The sequence below is a fragment of the Haematobia irritans genome, chromosome 2 (genome assembly GCF_050003625.1).
Source record: "Haematobia irritans isolate KBUSLIRL chromosome 2, ASM5000362v1, whole genome shotgun sequence".
In the NCBI taxonomy this organism is placed as follows: Eukaryota; Metazoa; Arthropoda; class Insecta; order Diptera; family Muscidae; genus Haematobia; species Haematobia irritans.
Window position 1 is genome coordinate 113,894,845 of NC_134398.1, and position 15,721 is coordinate 113,910,565.

Here is a 15,721-nt window from a genome sequence, read left to right on the forward strand (position 1 = left end):
TTTCTCAATCATCCGGAGGGCTCTCTGTGTAACATCTCTGCTTGTGGATGGGAATTTTCCCCTGGCTGTTAGAGCCACATCGTTTGCGTATGCCAACACTTTTATGGTTTCTTTTTCTAGGGAATGCAGAAGGTTGTTTATGGCAACATTCCAAAGAAGAGGTGATAGAACTCCTCCTTGGGGAGTGCTTCTGTTCACATACCTTTGTATGTTTGCTTGTCCTAGTGTGGCTGAAATACGCCTCCTCATTAGCAGTTCGTCTAGTAGCCTAAGTATACCTGGATCAACATTCAGAATTGTCAGTCCATTTAATATCGAGTTCGGATGAACGTTATTGAATGCCCCTCGATGTCTAGAAACGCCACGATTGTGCATTCTTTAACAGGTCGTGAGCTTTCAATAAAGCTGACTAGTTCATGCAAAGCGGTCTCAGTAGACCTGCCCTTCGAGTATGTATGCTGTCGTTTCCAGAGCAAACTTGAATCGACGCTAGTTCTAAGATAAATGTCTATCATCCTCTCCAGAGTCTTAAGTAGGAATGAGGATAAGCTGATTGGTCGGAAATCCTTCGACCTCGAGTGAGAGGCTTTTCCCGCTTTAGGTATGAAAACCACTTTTGTTTCCCTCCACTTATCTGGAATATATGCTAAGTTTATGCATCCTTTATATATCACGGTCAACCAGGAGATAATTCTTTCAGTCACTGCTTGTAACTTCGCCGGAGTAATTCCATCAGGTCCGGGGATTTGAATGGTATATTGAAACTTTTTAATTTTTACTAAAAATTTATTTGAAAAAATCAATTCAGCAAAAATATATTCCAATTCGTTGTTGCATTTGTGTAGTAACAAATTGAAATTAGAAAACACTAATATTTAAGGGATTGTAAAGGGTGATACGGTCAAAATTTGGTCAATATAAACTTGACGTATTTCTTTTAATTTTGCATTTAAAAAACCTGAACACCCCTCATTTTGAAGGTGTGTGTGTAGAATGTTGCTCCCATTTTAATTTTGGATTTCACTCTTCAGTTGTCAAAATGCCGTCCAATCAAGAAGAGCAGCGTATCAAAATTTGCTCGCGCATCGCGAAAATCCGAGCTACTCGCACGCAAAGCTGGCAAAATCGCTACAAGTTGCCAAATCAACCGTTACAAATGTAATTAAAGTGTTTGGGGAACGTTTGTCGACAGCCAGGAAGTCTGGATCGGGGGGAAATCGAAAACCGGAAGCCGCTGAGACGACAAAGAGAGTTGCCGGTAGTTTCAAGCGAAACCCTAACCCCTCTCTCCGAGATGCCGCAAATTAGCTGGGTGTATCGTCTACAACCGTGCATCGAGCCAAAAAACGAGCCGGACTATCGACTTACAAAAAGGTAGTGACTCCAAATCGCGATGATAAACAAAATACGACGGCCAAAGCGCGATCCCGGAGGCTGTACACGACGATGCTGACGAAGTTTGACTGCGTGGCAATGGACGACGAAACCTACGTCAAAGCCGACTACAAGCAGCTTCCGGGACAGGAGTTTTATACGGCAAAAGGAAGGGGAAAGGTGGCAGATATTTTCAAGCACATAAAACTGTCAAAGTTCGCAAAGAAATATCTGGTTTGGCAAGCCATCTGTACCTGTGGCTTGAAAAGCAACATTTTCATAGCTTCCGGGACTGTCAACCAAGAAATTTACGTGAAAGAGTGTTTGAATAAACGTCTGCTGCCTTTCCTGAAGAAACACGGTTGTTCCGTACTGTTTTGGCCGGATTTGGCATCTTGCCATTACGGTAAAAGGCCATGGAGTGGTACGCCGCCAACAACGTGCAGGTGGTTCCCAAGGACAAGAACCCTCCCAACACGCCAGAGCTCCGCCCAATTGAGAAATACTGGGCTATTGTCAAGCGGAACCTAAAGTAGACCAAAAAACTGCTAAGGACGAGCAGCACTTCAAGGCAAACTGGCTTTCTGCGGCGAAGAAGGTGGACAAGGTGGCTGTACAAAATCTGATGGCAGGTGTCAAGCGTGCGGCCCGGCAATTCGGATTTGGAAAAGCGAAAGCCTAAGTGAATATTTTTCCTGAATTTTATACTAATTGAACTTGAAAAAGAAATTTAATTTGATTTTTTAAATAAACGATTTCGCCGATTTACACGCGTTTTCCCTTGACCAAATTTTGACCGTATCACCCCTTAAATTATTATCTTCCTTGTCATAATAACCATGTCAGCATGTTCCTTCTAATATGTAGATTTCCAATAAATCAGCAGCCTGTAAACTAAATCAGTTTTTCTGAAAGTAAACAGATAATTCGAATTTAATTTTGTTCAATTAAAAGTTAATTTCGTTAAACATTACCTGCATAGAATATCAAGTTCAATTCTTAGTTCCAGGTTACATATTTATAATCTTCTTGTGAAGTTGTAGTCTTTTAGCATAAAAAGGTGTATTAAGAAGCTCAGTAATTTAATTTTAGTAACAATTCTTTTTCAAAATTTCCACACATTGAAATCGCCTATTAAAATTTGAACCAATCAAAGACAAAAATAATGGGAAACAATGTAATATTTGGTATTATATTGATGATACTTTGCAAATTCTGGAAAAAAATATAAATGGAAAATACATATTTTTATTATTTTCTGATATATTTCATATTTTTAAATCCAAAAGAAAGAACTTTTTTACCATTCAGCTCATTAGTTTATATCTGATATACTACTCTCTACTTGGGTTCAAACTGAAAAAGGCGGTTAAACAAAAATTAAATTAATGCCAACGCTACTTCGCAACTTCAAGGTGAATCATCCAACAAACTAATACCGCTCTTGGTTTTAAGAAACCTAGGAGTGAAAAAATATAATTTTAAAAGATCAATACGGTACCCACCTTTTGATTGCAAACATATTCTTATATATTTGATAAAATGGAGACGACCACCTCTCTATTTCTAGCCATGAAGCTAGCTACAAAATTGGGCATAGATCCCAAACCACATAAAGCTTATTTCCCCACTAAACCACCATGGAATTTAAACAAAAAGGTTTTCGTTGAAAAACTTATCGGCTTGGGGAAAAACACACACCTCTTGTGGAATTTTGCTCCTTATTCAAAGAAATTTCTTCTTCCTTTACAAATAAAAAAAAGGAACTTATTGTTCACAGATGGCTCTAAAACACAAACTGCAACTGCTTGTGCAGTAATTAACAATAAACTTCAAACAGATTTCATGGCTATCCTGGATGAAAATACGTCAATATTAACCGCCGAATCAGCCGCTATATATGTTATTGGACACTCAACAAATACAAATTTACGTGGAAAATTTATATTATATTCAGATTCAATCAGCGATCAAGGCAATTCAAAACATTAACAATCGCAGTGCCATAGTGTCAAAAATAAGGGACATATTAATTAAATTCCATACAAAATTTAAAATAATGTGGATTCCGGGACATGCGGGCGGGTATCTTAGGAAATACATTAGCGGACGATGCAGCAAAATTTGCCTCAAATGCACCTATCTTGCGATATATTGTACCCAACTGGAATGACTTGAAACGACTTGCCTATGAATACCTAAAGCACCACGAAAACTTAGAATGGGATGACATATAAAACTACACCAATTTTCCCTAATTCAGTATCTAGATTATGGATTAAAAAATTCATAAGTCTTCGACTTGGCCACACCTCGCTAACCCACCAACATCTCTTGAATAATAAACCTGCGGAAATGTGTCCGGCGTGCGGCTTGCAGCAAGTGGACATTAAACACATCGTTTTCAGTTGTACCAAGATAATCAACTTACAATTTTTGGCTCACCATGACTCCCTGATCTTCTAAAGATAACAACACCAGTTAATATCCAAAATGTTCACAAAATTTTAACACATTGTAATATATGGTATCTCATTTAATTACATATCAATATGTTAACATAAATTTAGGTCGAAAACCATAGTTTACCTTTATTTTTTTATATTTATCTTATTATGATTTTAAATAAACTAATAATAATAATTTCCCAGCAAAAAAGAGCTTCCAAAAAAGTAGTTTGGATCCCCAATCTGTGATCCGGAAGTAGTGCAAACTTGGATCATCTCCAATGAATTTTACATGGGCTTGTCATAGGACGGAAGTACTCCCTTTTTGGATCCTTTAAATTGCTTTAGAAGTTGTGCCCTGGAAGTTAATTTGAATGAAGAAATTTAAAAAGCGAAAAAAAAATTCAACCAATTTCTTTTTTTTTTTCAACCATATTTTTTACACTATCATTTTCCTATTATCTAATTTTTTACAATTTGAACAACTTTTTCGCTCCGACCAGGGGTTGAACCTGGGTTTGCTGGCACCATAACAGAACGCCTTAGCACACTCAGCCACAAACGCCATTGAACAAAAAGCGTCTAAAGGTTAATTCAAATGTTTGTGATATGATCGTAATACGACACCAAGGAATAACATTCTAATTGCTTCTCGAGATGTTCTTTATTAGTATGAACGAAAAAAATAAGAAACGCAGGTTCAAATCTCACCAGCGGCAATTTTTTTATCAAATATTTTTCTAAAAAAAATATTTTTTTATGTTATGCATCGTTTTTATTTTCGGCATATATTTTCGTATAAGTATAATTTTTTCTATTAAAAATCAACAAAAAATGAAAAATTCTCGTAATTTGCAAAACCTTCTCAAAAGAACTTCCAGGGAAGCGAAAAAGTCAAACGGCATAGGTTCAAATCCCAGCGGGGATGAAATTTATTTTTTGTTTATTATTATTTTTTACTTTTTTATTAATTTTCTATTTTTTATTAATTTTCCATTTTTTCCAAATTTAATTGTTAAAAATTTACACTAAAATAGACTTTCTAATACTTGTCCATAAGGACTGCAACGGAAGTAGAAAAATAGCATTGGAGGATCCCAAGATGCGCTTTAGAAGAAATGTTTGTGGATTTGTCCAAAAGGACTGCATCGGAAGTTGAAAAAAATCGATGGGGGATTCTGGGATGGGCTTTTAAAGAAATGTTTGTGGAACAACTTCCAATTTTTTTGCTGGGATTACAATGAAACTTCGAAATGTGGGTTATTAAAGATTTACAGTCAGAAAAGAATAGTGGTTGATATAAACGAAATGGATTGAGCTTTTGGATAATAAATTTGTTTTTTTATTGCGGTTTTATTTACTTGTTTAATATTATATTAAAAACAATGGAAACTCCTAAATAGGTTCTCAAATTCAGGGGGTGCAAATTTTTTTTGGGGGGGGCTAAGCCACCTCCCCTGAGACATTCGTACGCCTATTCATACAACAAATATATTATTATTTAAAATTGTTGAAAAACTCGATTAGAACTGTGTACATCAACTTGATCACTACATTGGCGTGGAGCGTATAAACAATTTTAGTGGAGTAGTAATAGTTCTTCGTGGATAAATCCAATCTCTTATACTCGTATTTTGGATAATATTTTTGATTGCCATTATTTCGGGCAATACTATCTTCAAATGGGAAAAGTTTTGTCAAAAGTTTTCAGATTTCGGCAACCAAGTATATGTTCTAGAAAACAATTTCTTTCGCGACAAAAATATTCCATATTCCAATATGACATTGTGCAAGGCCGTATTCAGGCCTTGCACAATGAATGAATAAAATGAATGAATATTTTTATATAAATAAATATATATTTTTAGCTGCATAGAAAAATCTTATCGAAGATGTTGAAGAAAAGCTGGAGGTTTTATTTTGAAAAACGCTTACCTATAAAACTTGCACAAATCATAGAATATTAGTTGAAAAGCCCGTCAAACGACGGTCGAAAAAAAAAACAACTTGTTTTTGTTCTCGCACCACAAATATCATTTTTGGAAAATGCATTTCTGCTTTTTATGTGTGTTTGTTGTTCTTTTTGTGAACATTACTCGCTTTGTTTGGCCATAGCAACAACAACGAAACAGCCAAACACACATGTGTAAATGAAATGGCGCAAAACCTGCGAAAAGAACCTGCATAATTCAGCGATGGAAGCAATAAAGAGATATTTCCAAACGTGCACATTCTTTTAAAAATTTTGGTCACTTTGCCAGTTACTCAGGGATGGAAAATACAATTTTTAAGAAAGTACAAAAATGGTATTTTTTGAGCGGAAAGGTACATTTTACTAAATTTCAACAAAAATTTCACTGGAAAATTATTGTCAAGAGACTGGATTTTAAAGAAAATAAAATTTTGACAAAATTTTCTATATAAATAAAATTTTGCAAAATTTTTTCTATAGAAATAAAATTTTGCAAAAATTTCCTATAGAAATAAAATTTTTACAAAATTTTCAATTGAAATAAAATTTTGACAAAATTTTCTATAAAAATAAAATTTTGCAAAAATTCTATATAGAAATAAAATTTTGACATTTTCTACCGAAATAAAAAATCGATTGACTATGTCTTTTACAAAATCGAGATTTTCTTCCCACATGAACATGTCTGTTTTGCCATATTTGTAAGACTATTAGCAAATAAGGTTGATAAAGACTTTCTTAAAATATTAAAATATTTTGTCAAAGCTATTGTACCATAAATCTGATATCGACTCAAAAATGTATACACAAAAGGTACTAAATCATTCACGGGGGTACTACGCTACTGACCGGGGTGAAAACGTTTTGAAAAAAGTACTATAGTACTGCATTTTCCATCCCTGCAGTTACTACGTGCTCATCTGAACGTTCATTTTCAACAATGAAGAGATTAAAGACGTATCTTAGAAATTCGACTAGCGAGAGTAGACTCAAAGGATTGGCATTAATGTCGGTTCATCGCCGAATAAATGTGCCGACTGAAGAAGTCATTGATTTATTTGCTGCCAAAAAAGCCCGTCGGCTCAATTTAATATTATAAAAATATTGTTTACATACCTATGCATAAATAAAATTTTCTACACATGAGATTATATGAATTTTTATACCCTCCATCATAGGATGGGGGTATATTAACTTTGTCATTCCGTTTGTAACACATCGAAATATTGCTCTAAGACCCCATAAAGTATATATATTCTGGGTCGTGGTGAAATTCTGAGTCGATCTAAGCATGTCCGTCCGTCCGTCCGTCTGTTGAAATCACGCTAACTTCCGAACGAAACAAGCTATCGACTTGAAACTTGGCACAAGTAGTTGTTATCGATGTAGGTCGGATGGTATTGAAAATGGGCCATATCGGTCCACTTTTACGTATAGTCCCCATATAAAGGGACCCTCAGATTTGGGTTGTGGAGCCTCTAACTGAAGCATATTTCATCCGATCCGGCTGAAATTTGGTACATGGTGTTGATATATGGTCTCTAACAACCATGCAAAAATTGGTCCATATCGGTTCATAATTATATATAGCCCCCATATAAACCCATCCCCAGATTTGGCTTGTGGAGCCTCTAAAATAAGCATATTTAATCCGATCCGGCTGAAATTTGGTACATGGTGTTAGTATATGGTCTCTAACAATCATGCAAAATTTGGTCGACATCGGTCCATAATTATATATAGCCCCCATATAAACCGATCCCCAGATTTGGCTTGCGGAGCCTCAAAGAGAAGCAAATTTCATCCGATCCGGCTGAAATTTGGTACATGATGTTGGTATATGGTCTCTAACAACCATGCAAAAATTGGTCCACATCGGTCCATAATTATATATAGCCCCCATATAAACCGATCCCCAGATTTGGTTTGTGGAGCCTCTAAGAGAAGCATATTTCATCCGATCCGGCTGAAATTTGGTACATGGTGTTGGTGTATGGTCTCTAACAACCATGCAAAAATTGGTCCATATCGGTCCATATATAGCCCCCATATAAACCGATCCCCAGATTTGGCTTGTGGAGCCTCTAAGATAAGCATATTTAATCCGATCCGGCTGAAATTTGGTACATGGTGTTAGTATATGGTCTCTAACAATCATGCAAAAATTGGTCGACATCGGTCCATAATTATATATAGCCCCCATATAAACCGATCCCCAGATTTGGCTTGCGGAGCCTCAAAGAGAAGCAAATTTCATCCGATCCGGCTGAAATTTGGTACATGATGTTGGTATATGGTCTCTAACAACCATGCAAAAATTGGTCCACATCGGTCCATAATTATATATAGCGCACATATAAACCGATCCCCAGATTTGGGTTGCGGAGCCTCTAAGAGAAGCAAATTTCATCCGATCCGGCTGAAATTTGGTACATGGTATTGGTATATGATCTTTAACAACCGTGCCAGAATTGGTCCATATCGGTCCATAATTATATATAGCCCCCATATAAAACGTTCTCCAGATTTGACCTCCTGAGCCTCTTGGAAGAGCAAAATTCATCCGATCTGGTTCAAATTAGGAATGTGGTGTTAGTATATGGTCGCTAACAACCATACCAAAATTGGTCCAATCACACAAAAATTGGTCCATATCGGTTCATAATCATGGTTGCCACTCGAGCCAAAAATAATCTACCAAGATTTTATTTCTATAGAAAATTTTGTCAAAAGTTTATTTCTATAGAAAATTTTGTTAAAATTTTATTTCTGTAGACATTTTTGTCAAAATTTTCTTTCTATAGAAAATTTTGTGAAAATTTTTATTTCTATAGAAAATTTTGTGAAAATTTTATTTCTATAGAAAATTTTGTTAAAATTTTATTTCTGTAGAAAATTTTGTCAAAATGTTATGTCTACTTTGTCAAACTGAATTATATACGTATTGGATCGATCTTGTTTGATTTAATATATACCACGTATGGACTTACATACAATTTAGAGGATGGTGTTAGGAGGTTATAAGATACCTTGCCATCGGCAAGCGTTACCGCAACTTAAGTAATTCGATTGTGGGTGGCAGAGTTTAGAAGAAGTTTCTACGCAATCCATGATGGAGGGTACATAAGCCTCGGCCTGGCCGAACTTACGGCCGTATATACTTGTTTTTTTTTTTAAAGTTGTTTTATTATATATTCTTGGAGCATTTTGTAGCTAGGGTAGATATTGCAGTCTCGATCTTTGCCCAAATCTCTCATACGATACTGTTGTTTTTTTATTTTCAAGTAAGTAATGCTTCCTCAGCTGGTAGAGGTAAGGAAACCTTAGGTTACATGGTTATTGTTTTATATATAAAGTTTTTTTGGTCGATCGGAAAATCCATTGATTTTTTTTATACCCTAAACCTCATAGTGGTGATCTGCCAAAAAATGTGCCTACCAAAAATATTTATTTTAAACCCCATAAAATATATACCGATCGACTCACAATCACCTCCTGCGTGGATCTAGCGCTCCATGTATTTGTTGTTCGCAGAATTCCGGTCGCAATTGTTGACCGATTTTGATCGAAATCGGTTTAGATTTAGGTATAGCTCGCATAGTAACCGATTTTATTCAAGTTTAGAACCTTCTGTGTTATCAACCAAACCTGGAAAATTTCATCCAAATAGGTTCAGATTTATATATAGCTACCACATAGGTTAGGTTAGGTGGCAGCCCGATGTATCAGGCTCACTTAGACTATTCAGTCCATTGTGATACCACACCATTGTGAACTTCTCTCTTATCACTGAGTGCTACCCGATTCCATGTTAACAGGTTGGCTGATAAGTCCCCGGTCTAAATAACAAAGAAAAACACATTTTTTTTTGTCAAAATTCGTTTTTATTATTCAACATATTCCCTTCAAGAGCGATACAACGATTATAACGAATTTCCAATTTTTTGATACCATTTTGATAGTACTTCTTCGGTTTTGCCTCAAAATAGGCCTCAGTTTCGGCAATCACCTCTTCATTGCAGCCAATTTTTTCCCTGCGAACATCCTTTTGAGGTCTGAGAAAAAGAAAAGGTCGCTGAGGGCCAGATCTGGAGAATACGGTAGGTGGGGAAGCAATTCGGAGCCCAATTCATGAATTTTTGCCATCGTGCTCAATGACTTGTGGCACGGTGCGTTGTGTTGGTGGAACAACACTTTTTTCTTCTTCATACGGGGCAGTTTAGCCGCGATTTCGACCTTCAAACGCTCCAATAACGCCATCAACAGTGACTATTATATGTCACTGTTGATGGCTTTTCCCTTTTCAAGATAATCGATAAAAATTATTCCATGCGCATCCCAAAACACAGAGGCCATTACTTTGCCAGCGGATATTTGAGTCTTTCCACGCTTCGGAGACGGTTCACCGGTCGCTGTCCACTCAGCCGACTGTCGATTGGACTCAGGAGTGTAGTGATGGAGCCATGTTTCATCCATTGTCACATATCGATGGAACAACTCGGGTGTATTACGAGTTAACAGCTGCAAACACCGCTCAGAATCATCAACACGTTGTTGTTTTTGGTCAAATGTGGGCTCGCGTGGCGCCCATTTTGCACAGAGCTTACGCATATCCAAATAATGATGAATGATATGACCAACACGTTCCTTTGATATCTTTAAGATCAACTTCATTTTACGGTCATTCAAAATCATTTTGTGGATTTTTTTGATGTTTTCGTCGGTAACCACCTCTTTCGGGCGTCCACTGCGATCACAGTCCTCCATGCTCATTTCACCACGCTTGAATTTTGCATACCAATCAATTATTGTTGATTTCCCTGGGGCAGAATCCGGAAACTCATTATCAAGCAAAAGACGCTCTATCTCACAAACTAATTGACTTACAGACGTCAAATTTTGACACGAATCATTTGAAGGTTGGTACAATATAAAAATAATATGCATTTAATACTAGCGACGCCATCTTTGTGTCAGACCGGGGACTTATCAGCCAACCTGTTAAGCTCAAGTCCGAACGGTGTTCCACATTGCTGTGAAACCACTTAGAGAAGCTTTGAAACCCTCACAAATGATACCAGCATTACTGAGGTGGGATAATCCACCGCTGAAAAACGACCTTGTGTATGCAAGGCGGGCATGCATGCCCACGACCTTGTGTATGCAAGGCGGGCATGCTAACCATTGCACGGTGGCTCCTACATATATGCATCGCTCAATTTTCCCAAATTTGGCCATAAGTCTTATTTATTAACTAATGTTGCTCAAATTTCTAATATTTATGTATTAGCCGATCGTTGCACAGTGGTTCCAAATCGCTTTTTTGGAAATAATTCTGTAACTTTTGAACGGATAAAGATCGCAAAATAATTTTTTCTGTGTGTGAAAGCTGAAGTGTTTTCTTCTATGTTTGCCAATTTGTGGGTCCACGAGCTGACCCGTAGGCGTTGAAAGTTGGTCACCTCGGGGGTATGAAATTTTGTTTTAGCTGTAAACTCCGATTTCGATGATTTTTTCTTTGCTGGATAAAACTTGTAAAAGTAAAAGCGATTTGGAACTACTGTGCGTTATTAGACTTACAAGTATCTCTTACATAAATATATTTCCCAAGTTCCACAAATTTTGATTCATTACCCACACTAATGTAGCGATTTCTTCTTTTTTAATAATGGACTCAATATTAGCGGCACACTACCTCTGTAGGTTCAGAATCAACTATAGCTCCTAATATCAGACATTCCTGTTCAGATTGTAATAAAACTCCCATAACCATGTACCCCTTAATGTTCTTAAATATGGAAATGCGGTTTGTCTTCCAATACCCCATTGATACCCCACAAACAATTTTTAGTAATTCAGTAAGGGTGTTTTAGGGTATGATATAGTCGGCACCGCCCGACTTTTTACTTTACCCACTTGTTTTTTTTTTCTTAATTTTCTTTGTCTGAATATTTTAACTTACTCGTCATACGTTCCAATATCTTTTGACGAACCAAGGAAAATAATTGTACCCATAATGTCAAAATGATAAACAAAGCACATGTCCACACATACACAGAAAAAAAGTGTCTCGTAAATTTAAGAAGATTTTTACAATAATTTATTACAAGAATTTTCCAGAATTTTAGTTCATTTTTCGTATCTTCAACGAAAATTAACTACTCGAAAGGAAATTTTACAATTTTACTATAAGATTTTTTTGTATGAGAAAATATTTTTTTACGAAAAATGAACTTGAAAGTTGATAGCAATTTCTTACTGATGAAATATTTTTAGTTCACATGTAATTAAATTTATAGACATTTTCGTCAAGAATGGTAGATAACATTTCATGACAATCTTGCAAATTTTAAGTTAAACGTTTCATCGTTCATAAACTGGTGTGCCTTTACGAATATTATTCTTAGAGTAAATTGTCAGCAGATGCGATGAACTAATGCATATTACAGAGATCTTTATCGGCATAGTGGAATGTGATTAATGTAAAGATGATGTTACTTGAGTTGTGTTGTGTATACATGAGCGTGGGGTTGTTTTTATTTTTGTTCATTTAGTGGTTTGTGTGTGTTTGTTTTTCGCGGATGGTTTATTTGGCTTGATGAGGTGTTGTTTTCAATAAAGGCACGTGTGTTTTTGTTGTTGTAGGAATGTTTTGACTTTGCTTGGTTTTGTTTGGCATGCTTCAGTTGTATAGTTGGCGTGGGCTGTTGCATCTTTTAAGTAGGTATGCAACAAGAGAATATAAAGGCATGGAATATTTTGGATTTTTGAGACATATATTGGTGTTTGTTTATTAAACATTTTAAATGAAAGTTATTAATATTTTATCGGTAGTTTAGAAAAAAATTATTAAGAATATTTAGGAACATATGTTGAAATTGAAAGTGTATTAAAATTTTTATTATTCTATGTAAAAAATAATATTCAATTCCAGATGAAATTGGAAAATTTTTGTTATATCTCAGCGTATAGTTTATTCATAAATTGGTAAGTATTTTTATACCCTTCACCACTACTGTGGTACAGGGTATAATAAGTTTGTGCATTTGTATGTAACGCCAAGAAATATTGGTCATAGACCCATCTTTTAGTATACCGATCGGCTTAGAATTAAATTCTGAGTCGATTTAGCGATGTCCGTCTGTCTGTCTGTATGTCTGTCCGTCTGTCTGTATATGTAATTTTGTGCACAAAGTACAGCTCGCAATTTAAGTCCGATCGTCCTCAAATTTGGCATAGGGCCGTTTCTTGGGACAGAGACAATCGCTATTGGTTTTGGAAAAAATCGGTTCAGATTTAGATATAGCTGCCATATATATTTATCTCCGATGTGGTCATAGTTAGCGTGTTTATCAACCGATTTGCTTGAAATACCGTACATCCAAATATTTTATGAATCTCGAAAATCTTCCAAAATATCAGCCAAATCGGTTCAGATTTAGATATAACTCCCATATATATCTTTCGTCCGATTTAGACTCATATGACCACAGAGGCCAAAGTTTACTACCGATCTTCGTGAAATTTTGCAAAGAGGGTAGCATTGACATTCTACCAATGCTTGGTAAATTTGATTGAAATCGGTTTAAATTTAGATATAGCTCCCATATATATCTTTCGTCCGATTTGAACTTATATGGCCACACTGTTAGAAAAATATGTTTTTCATATGTTCCGATATAAACAAAATGTGTTTCGGGCACAATTTGTAAACACAATATATTTAAGTGCAAACATGTAATGTTCCTAAACTAACACAAAATGTTTGGGACACATATGTTAATATGTTAGAATATATTATGTTTGGGGCATGAATGTTTCATAAAAATAATATGCGTGAATGTAAACATATATAAATTTACAAATTTCGAGTAAACATATATATGTCGTGATACTAGAGAAATAGAGATGGAAACCGGGAGGGTTAAATAAACAGATATCAACATAACACAGCGAGAGAATGAAATGAGAGCAATTTCTGTGAAACCGCTTGTATGTTGTTTCGGAAAACTGTTTTATAATATGGCCAAAAATTTGGTGTGCTTAAGTCTAAATATTATTTAATTTGAATAGTAGATTGAGTATTCGGAATAAAGAGAATAGATATTCGGAACCAAGAAAATAGACATTTGAAAAAAACAGCATATTTGTATTACAGAAAAAGATGCGAAAAACTCAAAAATTTTGTGGAAGTTAAAAATATGTGAGGGAATGAACACAATCTTCTTTGGGGAATTCTTCCAAACATATACCATTTTTGGACTCAAAATGCTTCCAAACATATAATATGCTCACATAAAACAAACATATTAATGTTTCGGCGGTATCCAATAATATATGTGCTTCCTGCAAAATATGTTTGGAACATATGTTAGAGAAGCGATTTTTTTTGAGGGTGCACAAAAGGCAGAGTTTTGCCGTGATTTGCTTCAAATTTTGCACAAGGGGTACGTTTAATAGTATCGTTAAGTGTGTCAAATTTTGTTAAAATCGGTTCAGATTTAGATATGGCTCCCATATGTATCTCCCGTCCGATTTGCACTCATATGACCAGGTGGGCCAAAGTTATACTCCCATATACGTGAAATTTCGCACAGATAGCAGAATTATTATTCTAACTATGCATGTCAAATTTAGTCAAAATTGGTTCAGATTGTATATAGCTCCCATATATACGTACACCAGAGTTGGGGAAATATGGTAGACTGTTTCATATTTTAGACCCATTTTCAATGGGATTTTCCTCCAACTGACTGGATAGTTTCCTCAGAGAATACAAATATGGCCAAAATTCTCACACTTTACACAAAATTCTGTGATGATTTCCCTATATCTTAGCCATATCCTACACACTGCAATGCCAAAATTTCCACAGAACGGATGAGTTTTAAATAAGGCTCCAAGTCACCCGACTAGACCAAATAATATATCACAACCCATACTTGACCAAATATCTTGGCGAGATCTAACCAATATCCTTGTAAAATCGCCACTGCTGAGTAGCAAAAAGAGTAAATATTACTCTAATTGTCCTATATCTCGAATACATATGTATCGCCTGAAAAATCATAAATCTCTTTTGTACAATTGCATTAAAATTTCTCTCGCTTCATATTTCCCATATTTTTTACTAACACTGTGTTTCATCCCAGGGCGTTAGCCGATTTAAATTTTAATTCAAGAGTTTTTGTAGAAGTACAAAAAAATGTTTCCATTAAAAGTATTTGTATCTGGAAATGCAAACTTTTATATAGCTCCCAGCAAATTTTAAGTAGTTGAGATGGTAACACAAATGTTTGCCTACATAGTGGTGAAGGGTATAATATAGCCGGCTCCGCCCGACTTTAGACTTTACTTTGTTGTAAAAACAATATTTAATTTCAGAGCAACTCCAGATGGATTCGAACAAATTAAAAAAATAGAGAATTGGTATGTTTTCTAGAATATTTACGTTTTTGTGACCTTTTTATCATCAAAATTACAGGTTTTTAATACCTTATTTTAGTATTTCTTTCATCAATTTTTTTGGAAACCAATGTAATATTTTAAATGTAAAAACAAATATTTAATTTCAGAATAACCCCTTAAAAATTTGGACAAATTTTTAGTACTCCTTTGCCTGTAATTTAATAGTGAATTGGTAAGGATTCTTTAACTTTCTTTTAACCCTGGACAGTCATCCTTATTTTTTGTACATTAACGTCATCCTTCGTCATTTTGACTACGGCTGATTTCAAGACGGTATAATTTTCATCTAGAGCGAAAAAGTGAACCAAACTTGAATTTATTTTCTTATTCAATTTGGTTTTAAGTAGTATAAAACAAAAATTCATAAAACGGTCGAATTAGTATAACTTAAATTTACCATTTCCCAATAGACTAAAATGCATTTTAAATCGAAAATGAAATTACGTGCCGTCATTTTGAC

General features: G+C 35.3%; 1 long non-coding RNA gene across 1 annotated transcript in view; it reads left to right on the forward strand.

Moving 5' to 3' along the window:
* The window catches only part of LOC142225666 (uncharacterized), a 107,010-nt gene extending 91,577 nt beyond the window's left edge, over positions 1–15,433 (forward strand). Inside the window, exons 2-3 of the long non-coding RNA XR_012719360.1 lie at positions 15,178–15,222; positions 15,369–15,433. This is a non-coding gene — a long non-coding RNA (uncharacterized LOC142225666). The remainder of the gene's footprint in view (positions 1–15,177; positions 15,223–15,368) is intronic.
* The last annotated feature ends 288 nt before the right edge of the window (positions 15,434–15,721 follow it).